This window comes from Sus scrofa, chromosome 4 (genome assembly GCF_054392235.1).
Source record: "Sus scrofa isolate SSC_HxYL_T2T_F1_AM1 chromosome 4, Sscrofa_HxYL_maternal_Yorkshire_Landrace_v2.0, whole genome shotgun sequence".
NCBI classification, from domain to species: Eukaryota; Metazoa; Chordata; class Mammalia; order Artiodactyla; family Suidae; genus Sus; species Sus scrofa.
The window spans coordinates 34,877,805-34,892,697 of NC_139386.1; the positions used below are offsets into that span (position 1 = coordinate 34,877,805).

At 45.4% G+C, this 14,893-nt stretch overlaps 1 long non-coding RNA gene across 1 annotated transcript in view; it reads left to right on the top strand.

Moving 5' to 3' along the window:
- The first annotated feature begins 4,740 nt into the window (after positions 1 to 4,740).
- LOC146403757 (uncharacterized) overlaps positions 4,741 to 14,893 on the top strand; it is a 31,292-nt gene continuing 21,139 nt past the window's right edge. The window contains exons 1-2 of the long non-coding RNA XR_002343690.2: positions 4,741 to 4,912; positions 10,801 to 10,903. This is a non-coding gene — a long non-coding RNA (uncharacterized LOC146403757). The remainder of the gene's footprint in view (positions 4,913 to 10,800; positions 10,904 to 14,893) is intronic.

Consider the following 14,893-nt stretch of genomic DNA (forward strand, 5'->3'; position numbering starts at 1 on the left):
TTGGGCTCTCAACCCCTTGATCCATGGCAGGAACTCAGTTCCCTCGTTTTATGAGGAAATTCTATGACCCAGTGGCAGTTGGTAAGGGACCTGAGGCTCAAATGAATTATGTTACTTATTTGCCCAAGGCCTCACAACTAGTAAAAGTTAGAGGCAGGACTCCAACTCAGCTGTCATGGCTTTAAACGCCATCATTTTTTCACCGAGTGCACGCAAATTTCTGTTCCTATGACTGCTGGAAGCCTTGGCTTCCAGAAGATGGGTGGTACCTGCTCAGGAAGATCCTGGAAATGTTTTGCCAAGGTCTTACTTCCTGGCTTCCTCACGGTGGAGCCCTTGAGCCACGGGTGTCTCAGCTCAGCGGCTGCTCCATCCTCGTGGAGATGAGGAGTTTAAGGGGACTTTAAAGAAGGATGATTCTGTTTCCAGTCCTGCTTGTGGGTTGCTCGGCCCGAGGGAGGCCTCCGAAAACAGAGAAGAGATTCACACTCAGCGCTGGCCCTCCAGAAAGGCAAACTCCCAACCCTTGGGAATGTGGCGGCCGGCTGGAAAGAGATGAAAGTAGAAGGGACTGTGCTAAGAGGGAAAGCCTTGCATCTTGGTACCAACTGAAAGAGGAAAAACCTCTTTCCATAAAAGGATGTCAGGCATGAAACAGCTGACAAACCACACACCCTCGTGAGGCATCAGGAGCCCCATACTAGTCGTCACCTGTGAGTTTGGGGGTCGCTTATCCATCAGTTGTAGAGAGCAGATCAGAAGTGGCACTTCCCTTCTGGCCCATTCGGGGAGCATCTGGGGATGGAGGGAACGTACTAGTCTGTTGTACCTGATTGGGTCAAGTGAGTTCCTTGGCTCTAGATACGTGAAGGGCTCCTCCACCTCCGTCTGAGGAAGGTAATACTTAGGGATGGAGCAGGATAGGGGATACTTTCACAATTGAAGGATGAGAGCAGGTTTCCTGGGAGCTAGGAATGGAACCCATGCTGCAGCCGTGACCAGAGCCGCAGCGGTGACAACGCCAGATTTTAACAGGCCACTAAGGAGCTCCAACAATTCCTTTATTTTTTGAGGCTTAAGGCCTATTGCTTAGGAGTGAATCTGTGTCCAATCCTGTATTATTATTCCCTGTGAAGAGCAGTGTCTCATCTGCAATGCTTTACACCTGCTGCAAGGTTATCGGCTTGTCAAAACACAGTGCTGGGTCTCAGAGTGTTTGATTTGCTGGTATGGATGAGCTCAAAAATTTAAACTTGGAAATCCCACTTCCAGGCATATATCTGCTGGCCTTGGAGAGTCTCCCAGAGAGGCGGAAGGTGCCTGCAGCTCACCCTGGGGACACAGATACTGGTGGCAGCCAAGCCTGGGAGTCTCCCACCCCTATGTGGACACCGGCACTGGCAGGTACCATTGTGGAATCCTCCCTCTAGCCTAAATCTATCTTGACCCAGCTAACTCACTTGCAGCCCACAGAAAGCACCTCAGAATGTGGGGCATTACCGTTGTGAGGTGTGAACGAGTACAGGCTCTCGAGCCAAACTACTGTTTCAAATCCTGGCTCTACCATTTCCTGGCTGGACTTTGGCAAGTGATTACCTGTAAAACCAGGAAGAAAAACAGTGTGGACTTCTTGAGTTGTTGTAAAATATGCAAAACGCTTAAACTAGCACCCAGCTCAGAGTCAGCCCTCAGTAACTGACGCTATTATCACAAAGCTTTTGTCTAGCACTACAGTTCTAACTCTATGCCTACAACATTCCCATAAGCTTAGAGAGATCTTAAAATCAATAGTTCCTGTAAGGCTGATCTATGGGCCTCTGGCTATGTTACCTTTAACAATTTCATCTTTGTATAAGTTTCATTTTTGTCTTTCCGAGTGTTCAATTTTTTAGCATAAATTTCTGTATGGTCTTAGTATCTAGCCTCTTAATGGTCTTTGAAATATATGCGTGTGTTTCCTTAACAAATAAATGGTTTTACTCCACCTGCAACCTTAGGAGCAGGTGAAGTTCAGTTCACCTTAGTTAACGATATAGGCTTAACACCCCTTGTTGCTGTTTTCATGAACATTCCCTTTTAGGGCTAAAGAACCCATCACAAGCCTTCATAATGAATGATTTCAATTTCGTTCTACAAGTAACAAAGTCAAGTAGCTTTAGTGCCACCGTATATCACTGCTCTCAGGATAATCCTTAGCCCAAATGGATCTCATCCTGCCATTTCCTCAATTGGATTGAGAGCTTGAGGGTCCAGATTTGCCACTCTTCTGCCCCTCTTTGCACCAGGTGAGATTCAGACTGGTTTTTCACTTGCAGTAGGGACCTTAGTTTGAACCTGGGTCCCAGCACTGGGGTTCCGGCATGGCTGGGCGCGTTGAGAGAACTGGGGTGGTGGCTCAACTGTGGTTTCTTTGCATGGGGTCTCCTGGGAAAGAATCAACCCTGGGGCAAGGAGGAGGCAGCTCTGATGGGTTTGATCCAAGTGATGGGATGCAGCAGAGATTCTGAATGCAGCAAGGAGGCCATTATGCAAACACTCCCCCAGGTAGGAGCTTGAAAGAGTGGCTTCCCAGCGCCTTGCTCATGCTGGGATACAAACCACACCGAGGAGAGGGGACAGGGCCAGTCCTCTTTCCAGGTCAACTTGTAATTGACTTTGGGGCTTGACAGAGCAGAGGGTGCTTGGTTGTTTCAACTTCTCGCTGCTGCGTTTATCTATATTTATACATGTCCATTTACAAGTTTATGCCTATCCATGATTCCCCCTGGAATATATTGGGTCAGAAGAATGTGGAATTCTGAAGCTGTCCTACTTAAAAAAATTGTATGGAAATAAAATGTACTTACATAGACAGGTTGGTCTTTTTTTTTTTTTCTTTCTTTAAAATAATAGAGATATTTATATACAAAACTTTCTTTTTGCTAAAACTGTAGATGTATTCTAAAATCTTTTCCTTGGCCTTGGAAGAGGAATTTTGGTTTTTCTTTTTCTTTTGACCACATTTCTATTTATTCCCATGGCAGATACTCTTAGCTGTCTACTCCAAAGCCATTTCCAACCCTTGCCCATTTCCAACCCTTGCCCATTTCCGATGACTGAAGTTGGGAAAGCCATGTATTTGCTTTTCTAGGCTCCTCTGTAGCTAGAAGTGGCTAAGTGGCTCAGTTTGGGTAAGAAAACATGAAGGAAAACCTCTCGGGGTCTTATGGAGAAATAGTTTTTCCTTTCTGCTGAGAGTGAGGCTCATGAAAAGAAAATCTCGGAGTTCCTGTTGTGGCTCAGTTGTTAACGAATCTGACTAAGAACCATGAGGTTGTGGGTTCGATCTCTGGCCTTGCTCAGTGGCTTAAGGATCCGGCGTTGCCCTGAGCTGTGGTGTAGGTCACAGATGTGGCTCAGATCCTGCGTTGCTGTGGCTGTGGTGTAGGCTGGTGGCTACAGCTCCAATTAGACCCCTAGCCTGGGAACCTCCATATGCTGCGGGAAGTGGTGCTAGAAAAAGGCAAAAAAAAAAAAAAAAAAAAAAAAAAAAGAAAGAAAAGAAAAAAGAAAATCTCTGCCAAAAGTACTCCTTTGTTCTCTGCTTTCAAAGAATTGTGTGAGGATATACTCCTTGGAATTGTGGCAGCTGTCTTGTGACCACGAGGCAACAAGCATGAGGAAGAACAAAAAAGGCAAGAAACTGATGATGGGAGAGCGAGTGACAAAAGATGCCTGGATTTTGATGATACTGTTACATGGCTGGACCAGCCTTGGGTACTGCTACCTTCTATTCTCTGTTCTATGAGACAAAAAGTATAAAGATGAACTGGGCTATTCTTACTCATGACTTCTATTACTTATAATGCATCTTAATTGAAACAAGCACCCCTTTGTAAATCAATTCAAATGAGATCGCTATCTCTCTCTTCTCATCCTGCATCCCTCATGCATAAGGTGGTTTCGATTCTCCCACTCTACATTCTTAACAAAACATTTAAATGTCTTAAGACACCCAGATCCCATTTCTCAGCAATTCTGGCATCCTTCACAATGTTCATTCTCACCTAGCCCTGGTTCATCCTGGCTTTTCCACATTCAGGCAGAGGACACAAGGTGGCTCTGGGCAATCAGCTGCCTATCTTGTGGCTTCACCTTGCTGTCCACCCGAATCCCCCACTCTCCCCAGCAGCAAGGTCAGAGAAGGTGTCTAGGGCACTGCTGGGTTCTGCTATGGGGCTTCCCTGCCTGCTTCTCATTTCAGGACTGAACCCCCAGCACCTTTCCTTCCTGAGAACAGGTCAGAGTGGATGGGAACTCTGTGCTCTTGCCTTTTAACTGAGACCACAATTAGACATGCTTGATGTTTAAGCCAGAACTTTTGTTCTGAAAATAGTACACGAGGTGCTCGTGCCTGGAATACAAAGAACGCAGGCATTCATTCAGATTCAAAGACAGCTAGAGTCGGTTTCCCTTCCGCAGGTATGTTTGGACTGAGTGAAATGTTTGATTGTATTACCCCTGAATGGCTGGTTTCCTATTGTGATTTAGCTAACGTTCAAGTTTCCTGTGACAGGAATAAATTACAGGGCTTATTCGATCCCCTAGCCCACACTTTCACAAACAGCCTGGTGGGAGACTATGGAAGGGCGTGCACATGCCCAGTGGCTGGAGTGGGAAGAGGAGGATGGGTAAGGCATGCTCCCTCCCCAGCTGAGGGATCCAAACCTTACAAGAGAGTGGGAGGAGGGGCAGAGGCTCAGGTGGAGGTGTTGCAGGTGCGCTTAACAGAGACCAAGCTTCCCAGTGCTCGGTGCAGTGAAAACAGTACTGGTTTGGGAGTCACAGAAAGCAGTAAAGTGGAAAGATAAAATACTTTGGTCAGACAGATGAGAAATCTTGGCTCTACCATTTATTAGTCACGTGACCTTGGGTGAGTGGCTTAAATCCCTCTGAACTTCCTTTTTCCTATCTGTAAAATGGAGATGCCTTTTGATTTGAGGTTTAAAGGACTTGCACAGAGTTCCCGTCGTGGCGCAGTGGTTAACGAATCCGACTAGGAACCATGAGGTTGCAGGTTTTGTCCCTGCCCTTGCTCAGTGGGTTAAGGATCCGGCGTTGCCGTGAGCTGTGGTGTAGATTGCAGACGCGGCTCGGATCCCGTGTTGCTGTGGCTCTGGCATAGGCTGGTGGCTGCAGCTCCGATTTGACCCCTAGCCTGGGAACTCCATATGCCGTGGGAGTGGCCCAAGAAATAGCAAAAAGACCAAAAAAAAAAAAAAAAAAAAAAAAGAAAAAGAAAAAAAAAAAAAGAAAAAGAAAAAGAAATAAAGGACTTGCAGTATGGGGTGAGCAGTTCCCTGTCAAAAATAAGGAACCAGGACCTGACCTAGGTGTAGAAACAGAAGAGCACTGGGTGAGGGGGAGGAAGGGGTTGGGCCTCAGTTTGTGCCTGAGATGGTCCTGGTGGGTTGTAATTGTTAAATCGTTTAAACTTGTAGTTGACTCTGCTGTGGTCAGGCCAGACCCTCCTTAAAGCTATGTAACTCTCAGGATAACCTAGGGCCACTTGCAGCTTTATTTTATAGAGAAGGAGACTAAGCTTCAGAAGAACTGTGCCTAAGATTCCACAGCTGTTACAAGTTAGAGCAATAGTAACTAGCACGGGACTTAGGCAATCAGTTTTAACTTTAAAGCTTGCTTGATGACTTCAGCCTCAGGCCATCCCCACGTTTGGTGCTCTTTCACCTCCCTTCCCTTCTCGGCAATGAATTTTCCCACAGGCAACCTCACACCCAATAGAAATCCTCCCCCCAATCTTAGGAACACAATCATAGATGTCCACTCTCACCACTGCTGTTCATGTGGTACTGGAAGTTCTGGCCTGAGTGATTCGACAGGAAAAAGAAATAAAATGCATCCAAGTTAGAAAGGAAGACGGAAACTATCTTTTGCAACGGACACCCTTACATGTCGTTATGAATTTTTAAACTTGTTGAGGATAAAGTGTAAAAGACTGAGACCCTTTAAATATCTTCTCTCAGAAGCGTTTACTTTCAAATCAGTGCAGTAAATTCATTTCATCAATCAGCTGGTACACATTTTGTTTTATTAACATTTCCATGGCCATGAAAATCACAGTATTCATGGAGTAAACTGCCCTACACACACTGTCACATATTGCCTCTTCCCAGGCGCCTTCTTCCTTCCTTTTTCCTTCCTCTCTCCCTTCCTTCCTGCCCCCCCCCTTCCTTCCTCCTCCTCCCTCCCTTCCTTCCTTTCTTCATTTGCCTCCAATCCTCCTTTGTCACCTGTCTCAGGGCAGGATGGGCTCTATCAGTGCTTCTTAACGAGTGGTTGCTGGATGAGCAGCCTCAGCATCCCCTGGCAACTTGTGAGAACACAAATGACTGAGTCAGAAAACCTGGGTGGGGGTCCACAGATCTGTGGCTTGACAAGCCCTCCAGGTGCTCTGAGGCACACACACCCACGTCTGAGAACCACTAGATAATGGAATGGAGTGAGACAGACAATATTGGAATATTAGCTAAAGAACGGCAGGAAGTAAGTCTGTGGCAGTAAGTCAGACACACTGCACACAGAATGCCAATGCCGGCTTAGCCTAGCCTTTTGGCAGGGCTGCCCGCTGGGCTTTTGCCTGGTCCCTGTCCTGCCTCCAGTGTTCCCAGGCTTCTGCCTGGCTCGTTCTTCATCCCTGCTTCCTTTTCCTGACCCTTCATGCACTGTGGCTCTTCCCGAAGCTCTGGCAGATACCAGTCCTCACAGTTTGGGGGCACTCTTTTCTCGATAGCCTTCTATTTTGGTTCTGGATCTCTGAAATCTTGGTGGCTCAGCATCTTGAACATTTAGTTCTCTCTTACAAGCTCCTGGAAAACGACTGCATGAAAGTTCCCATCCCTGGAGATTGTCTCTGTCATTGGGCAACTTGCAGTTTCTTCATCCAACCCTCAGAGCCAAGAAAGGGCGCCCTGCTTATCCATCTACTTCATTTGTTCAAGGATCCTTTCACTACTGATCTCATTCTAATCAAAATGCAACTTGATGGGGAGTTGCTGAGGGCCTCAGGTGAGAAGCTGCTGCTGCTTAAAAAGGCCAGCTCTTGCCCTGGGGGTTAGATGGAATTTAAGCTCCCAGCAGCAAGATTGTTTTCCAAGCTTATTCCTGCTACCAAAGGTAAATTGTGTGAGGGGAGGGACCTGATAGGGAACCTTGGCAGTCAAGCTATGCAGATTATTTTCGGGTGGAAGTTAAACTATCCCAGTTTTTGGATATCTGTGCTATACTGGTTGGCGTTTTACTGTAAGCTGGTGTCTGGCAAAGCTTGGGCCTTTGTTCACTGGCTTGGGAACTACCTGAGGGACTTGCTAAAAGATTCTTGGCCCCACCATCAATCTCTTCAATTAGACATTGGGGGAGGGGATCCAGAATTCACCCCCATAGAGAGAATCTGGAAATGATTCATAAGCACCCCAACGTGGTAGATTTATTTGCAGTCAGGATTTGCCCAGGAATAAGCCTTCGTTTATGTAATATGAGTCATGTTGTAACCAGACTCAACTGTTATTGTAAAGTCCCCCATTTTGTAAGCACTTTTTCTTGGATCTCAGGAAATCAAGGCTGAACCATTTTGTGGGCACAAATGAAGCCCTACGAAAACTGGTCTTGCAAATTTCCTGTTTCTGCCCTTATATTTGCTCTGAAATCCCCCAGCCCCTGGTATTTGGAGAGACTGGCAAAGGTTGCCACTCCCGGCTCATGATCCACGCACAGCTACTACAGGGGTCTGCTGCCATATCCTCTCTGTCCCTGGCTCCGCCTGACACTGCCCCTATTCACCGAGAGAGGCCAGTGGCTCCCAGAGTGAGAACACCAGTGTCTGTGTCAAGGTGTCATCTCCTGGCTTGGCACTTATTCATCTCCAGGCTCCCAAAGCAGTATTCTGTGTGCGCAGTGTCTTATAAATTCCCTCATGAAAACAGCTGTTCCAGCATCTGCCTCAAATTCTTCAGAGGGGGAGTTCCTGTCGTGGCGCAGGGGTTAACGAGTCTGACTAGGAACCATGAGGTTGCAGGTTCGATCCCTGGCCTTGCTCAGTGGGTTAAGGATCCGGAGTTGCTATGAGCTGTGGTGTAGGTGACAGACACAGCTTGGATCCCATGTTGCTGTGGCTGTGGCGTAGGCTGGCAGCTACAACTCCAATTAGACCCCTAGCCTGGGAACCTCCATATGCTGCAGGAGCGGCCCTAGAAAAGACAAAAGACAAAAAAAAAAAAAATTATTCACAGGGGTTGAGAAATAGTCCAGGGGATTGGGTGGCCACACACACACACACACACATGCCCCATAGATCTCCCAATCTGTGCAGATCAACCTCAAAGAGTGTCTAGCCTGTGAGTTCTTTGAGGATCCAGACTTCAGATTCCAGTCTGGACTGAAATAGGATGTCCGGATATTTAAGTACATGCTGGACATTAAGTTTATTAGAACCTTCAGGGCAGAAACACAAAGACCTTGACTTGGAGATTTCCCAGTCCACGGCCCAGTGGTATAGCCAGAACTCCCATAGCACAGAGATGTCCCTCTTTCTTAGCCATCTTCCTTGCAAGTGAGAACAGCTGGTAATTTGGTTCTGCAAACTCAGTTCCACCAGAGAAGGTTGATCATGGGGCTTTGAGCATAGATGGCACGTCTGGGGCCCTTTGATGCTGAAGTTTGGACCCCCAGAGAAGAAATACTTCTGAGAGATAGTTCTCTGGCTAGCAGGGAGAGACAGTGGAATTTTTTTTAAAGTGTGAAATAAGAATGTAATTATTAGAATTCACTTTCGTCTCATAGCTAAATGCCTTGAAGTATGTGTCTTTCACTTAGAGGGTATTTCGTTCTTCCTTCCTCCCTCCCTTTTTTCCTTCCTTCTTTCCTTCCACTTGGTGCATTTACACTTTGTTCTTTGGCCCTGGAACAATTATACCAACTTGACAGAATCCCATTATCACAGACTGGACCAGAAGACAGCCTATCTTTCATGGACCTGGTGTCTGAGAGAATCCTAAGCTGACCTTCAGCTTGGCTGTCCCAGTGGTCCTGTAGGGACCTGGACAAAGTCCATTACCCAGTGAATTCTGCTGTTTTCTTTCCTATTGAATCATGATTTTCCCTGAAAGTTTAGTCTCAATGCTTAACACTAGGAAGGGAAGAGAGGAGTGACTCTAAAATGGATGTAACTGGAGTTCCCGTCGTGGTGCAGTGGTTAAAGAATCCGACTAGGAACCATGGGGTTTCTGGTTCGATCCCTGGCCTTGCCCAGTCGGTTGGGGATCCGGCATTGCCCTGAGCTGTGGTGTGGGTCACAGATGAGGCTTGGATCCCTCGTTGCTGTGGCTCTGGCGTTGGCCGGTGGCTACGCCTCCGCTTGGACCCCTACCCTGGGAAACTCCATATGCCAAGGGAGGGGCCCTAGAAAAGGCAAATAAATAAAATAAAATAAAATGGATGTAACTGGAGCTTAATTTCAAAAGGTCTCAATACAGTAGCCATCAGGTGCCAAAATGAATGTTAGACCAATCCCCCATGTGCTGCACTGACACAGGAAATTGTGCAGAACTGATGCATGATATTTGGACCCTTTAGTCAGATTAAGGCCATAAATAGGGTCAGAGTGGAATGAGGAGGCAGCATGGGTGAATTCCTTTGGAGTGAGGCGCTATTCTGTGGTAAGCCCCAGAGAGGTGAAGGTATTTCCACTTCAAGTCTGGAGAGGGCACTTCCACAGGACTCCCTGGTGAGCTTGACCTGGTCTCATTGCACCCAGGAAACACAGGGGAGAGGATCTGTGTTTAATAAGCTAGAGGACTCAAGTGCTGCAGCCCAGAACTGAGGGGGTTTTGCTGGGGTGAACTTGCAGGAATTCCCATGGACCAGAAAAGAGCTGGCTTGGACCCGTCTGGGTCCTACCCAAGATGGCTTTTGCCCAAGGAAGGGCATTCAGATAGGGAAGGAATGTGATGGGGGTGGGTCCCCAGGAAAGCATATGCGGAGGGGGACGGAAAGCCTGATAGAGGAAAGCCGCAGTGCCGACCTTGTGGGATTGCAACTGGAGGGGTTCACTGGGGACTTCTCCCCAAGTCTTCAGAAGACCAATCCCCCCCTCCAAGGAAAGAGACAAAGAGTGAGAGTTAAATAGCTGCTAATCTAGCAGAGGGAGGACCCGTGTCAGGAAGCAATTTACTGTTCAGTACACCTCCTTCTTCCAGTTCTGACCATGGTGGAGGCAGGGGGCGGGGGGAAGAGCTAGTGCCTCCTCCCCCAACAGCTTCTTTCTGAAAATTAGGGGAAAGTCTATGAATATGAGTGGTGGTCCTCCCCCTGGCCTCGTTTAACGCCCAGTTTGCACAATTCGTAAGTGCTGATCCTGAGATAAAACCAACCACATCGCTTTTTGCCACCTTAAGAAAATAGATTTGAACTGGAGCAGGTGGGAGGAAGTGTATTTGGTGTATTTAAGGCTAAATCAAGTTGAAGCGTTAATTCATATCTTGGACTGGATATTCAAATCACTCAGTTGATGTGTATTTGTACTTTATGGACTCGAGGAGAGTCTCTAAGCCAAGAAGGAACAGAAACGTTTTCATTCAGGGGCAGGGAAAGAGTTTGCTCATGGAATTAATTTTAAAAGCTCATTAGGTGACAAAAGAAAGTTGCGTTTTGATTGCAACTCAGTTTGTGCCTATTTAACATATGGAGGAGGAAGAAAGGCGAGCCCAAAATGTCAAGTGGATTAAATGGAATGAATTTACCTTACAGGTTTGAACAGTTGTCTGTATGGGAAACAACAGCCAACAGGTTTAATTCATGAGCTGGGACTTCTTTAAGTTGAAGAGTTACAAGTAATCAAGAAGGATTCCAGGTAAGGCAATGACAGAAGATAAACTTGAACCCGTGGAAAGAACCCAGGGGATGTTGCTGGGAGCGTGAAGATGAGGTTCTCTGACAAAGATAGATCATGACTCAAGGCCACCACCTTCCATGTGGAAGCTGGAGGGTCCCACACTGAAAGCTCCTGTTGGGTAGAGGACTTTGGGGAAAGGTCTGAAAGGAGACTGTAACTGCTGGAACTTAGTTTCTTTGTCAGACACCAAGATCCCTGTAGGAGTTCCTGTCATGGCTCAGCAGTTAAAGAACCCGACTAGCAGCCATGAGGATGTGGGTTCGATCCCTGGCCTTGCTCAGTGGGTTAACGATCTGGCATTGCCATGAGCTGTGGTGTACGTGGCAGATGAGGCTTGGATCCCGAGTTGCTGTGGCTCTGGCCTAGGCTGGCAGCTACAGCTCCAACTGACCCCTAACCTGGGAACCTCCATATGTCGAGACTGCCCCCCGCCTCCCCAAAAAGATACCTTGTAAATACTGTGTTTGGGGCTAACCTAGTTAGGGGGAATCCTTACATAAGACACCAAGATTAAGACCAGATGCTTGGCTGCATCTCCCCAGAGTTCACTACCCAGGACTGGATTACAATATCTGAAGGCCTTTTTTAACGTTTCCATCTTTGGAAGCAACAAAAGGAATTAGCTGACAATAAAAACATAGCTGTGGATCAGTGATACACAGTCTGTTGAAAATAGAGCACTCATATGCATGTCATTAATAAATATGATATATACTATATATATTTTTGCTTAAATTTAATTCTTCTCAAGATTTTGGCACACTCTTTTAGCCATGAGTGGCTAATCTCAAAACTGATTCTAGCCTACTTTTTCCAGACTTTATCCTTCTCATCCCTGCCTATGTTCACTGCTAGAATTTCACATTGACCTTTACCTCTTAAAGCACCGGGCTACGTCACATTCTTTTTTTTTTTTTTTTTCCAAAATTCCAATTTTTTAAAAAAATTACTTCCCCAATACAAATTTTTTTTTCCCTACTGTACAGCATGGTGACCCAGTTACACATACATATATACATTCTATTTTCTCACATTATCATGCTCCGTCATAAGTGACTAGACAACATTCTTTTTTTTGTTTGCTTTTGTTTTTGTTTTTTTCTTAGGGCCGCACCACAGCATATGGAGGTGCCCAGGCTAGGGGTCTAATCAGAGCCGTTGCTGCCAGCCTACGTCAGAGCCACAGCAACACCAGATCTGAGCTGAGTCTATGACCTACACTGCAGCTCACAGCAACACCAGATCCTTAACCCACTGAGCGAGGCCAGGGATCGAACCCGCAACCTCATGATTCCTAGTCAGATTTGTTTCCACTGTGCCACAATGGGGACTCCTACATCACATTCTCATGCAGCTTCTGTGGCCTTGTCTTTCATTGGCCTCAGGCTTTCCCATGCTGGGCTTGCTTTTGTTCACATTTTCTTCCACATTTTGCCCTCTGCATGGCCTTTGAAGGCTTTTTCTTAGACACCTGCTCATGAAAGCCCAATCTTCAGCCTTCAGACCTTTAAAGAAGTGTTTCCCAACCTTTTGCCAATCATGGAACACCAGGAAAATGATATTCTTGTTTCCCATATGACAAACTGGCATGATGATATGGAGCCCCAGGGGAGGCTGCAGGGGGTGGGGGTGACTTGTAGCCACTGGAAGATGGAGAGGTCATTGTCTCGGGATAAACTTGCAGGGATCATCTGTTCTAGTAGAGTCTGCCTTGGTTATGGGACTATGAGCTTAGTCATCTGTACTGGTTTCCTAGCTCTTTCTGGTCCTGCATTCTGGATTGCCCTGGGTTCTGCTATCCCACCCAGTTCAGCCCAGCCTCTCAGCCAGCTCTGGCCTCACACCACCTATACCCTTGCTACTCTGAGTGTGGTCCTTGGACCACCATTGTAGATGTGGCCTGGTAGCTTGTTAGCCATGCAGAATCTCAGGTCACTCTCAGACCTACTGACTGGGAATCTATATTCGTATTCCTACCCTTCTGGTCGTATACCTACAGTTTATCCTAATTGCCTTTCCCCACCTGTCGACTGGTATGGTTATTTTCTCTGGAAACAGAGTAATACCAGTTCTGTCTTTGAGAAAGAAAAACAGAAAACAGGAATGTGAGTCTTCCTTTAAGATGGGAATCAGTTTTAGTAGGAAAATTCTGAGGAAAACAAACTATTTATTGCAGCACCACTTGTAAATTGCTTTCTTTTCTATTTGCTGATGCAAAGGGCCAAAGAATACAGTATGTTTTTGACCTTCAGGAGCTAAATATTTACTCATTAATCAGATGGGGACAAAGTCTTGAATAAACTTGGTTTTCCTATTCTAGATGCCATTTGGTGTAAAGGAGAATCAGGATTCTCTTGATGGCAAATATTTACCCATCTGATGTGTAAACTTACCATGTATTTGTGCCTCCCAAGAACCATGAAGTATGTTTTAGGTAATTATGAGAAGTCACAAAACATGACTGGGGTAGGAGGTAATAATGGGTAACTATATTTGTGAGTCAATTCGGGTGTAACTGAACTTAAAATAAACCTTTCTCCGAGTTTTCACTTCTGTTCCTGCCAAAAGCTAAGTTCCCTGTTCTAATGCTCTGAAAACCATGCTCTAATTTATGGTATGTGAAATACCAGTTCTCTGTCTCCCCTTGTGCGGTGGTTAAAATAAAATCGAAACACAAGACAAAGCTCTGTTTATTCTTTAGTCCCACACTCCCAGCACACCGATCCTATCATCTTTGGCAGGAAAAGATCTCTCTGAAACAGAGCATTATTAAGAAGACTGTCCCTCTTGCCACCAAACAAACCCTCCATTTATTATATGTTACTGTTTCCCTCGATAAACTTTCTCCTCTGTTTGGAGCAGGAGTTTTAGTCAAATACTGTTAGTTCTGATAGAAATTATGTTTGTGGCTAAAGAAACAATATATCTGTTTTTAAAAAGCCTATGAATAATCTCATCCTCCTAGGTTACTTGTACTTCTCTGAAAGGGGAATTCTGTAGCTTTGTACCAGAATGCGGTTGAATGAGGAAACATGGCCTTAGGGCTAGTATGGCCATTTAGAAGGAAACCAAATGTGAAGCTAGATCTCAGCGGGACCCCCTCAGTGCACATGAGTGACTTATATTTCATGGAAAGTCAGTGCTGCAAACCCTTCATCTGGAACCTTGGTCAGTCACCATACAAAAAAATTGGGACCTCTATTGCTCTATTGCTAAGGTTTTAGACTTCCACTGTGATTGAGGGTTGAGTGGTTATGCATGCAGCATTCTTTTTTCATCCCTACTTTGTAAGTAATACAGTATAGTGGGAAGGAGAAGTTCAGGCCAAACATCTGGCTTGAGATCTTAGCTCTACCACTTATACAATGTGACACTGGGGCTATTATTTAATCTTTGTGCCTCATTTGTTAAATGGGATAAAATAAAGACTGCTGTGAGGATTAAATAAGATAATACATTTAAAGTACTGAGAATAACACCTGGCATTGCTGAGATCTCAGTTAGTGTTGGTTTTTCCTCTCTCTTTCATTTGTCTCTCCTCCTGTTTCTTGTCACATGGATATATATATAAAATTGAACTACAATTGATTTATAATGTATTAGTTTCAAGAATAGAGCATAATGATTCAGTGTTTTTATAGATTATATTTCATTTATAGTTATAAAATATTGGCTGTATTCCCTGTGCTGTATAATATATCCTCATAGCTTATCTATTTTATATGTAGTAAATTGTACTTAATCCTCTACCCCTATCATATTCCTCCTTTCTTGCCCCTCCCCATTGGTAACCACTAGTTTGGTCTCTATATTTGTGAGTCTGTTTCTGTTTTGTTATATTCATTCATTTGTTTTATGTTTTAGATTCCACATATACATGGTATCAGACAGTATTTGTCTTTCTCTGTCAAATTTCTCTGATTTATTTTACTAAGCATGATACCTTCC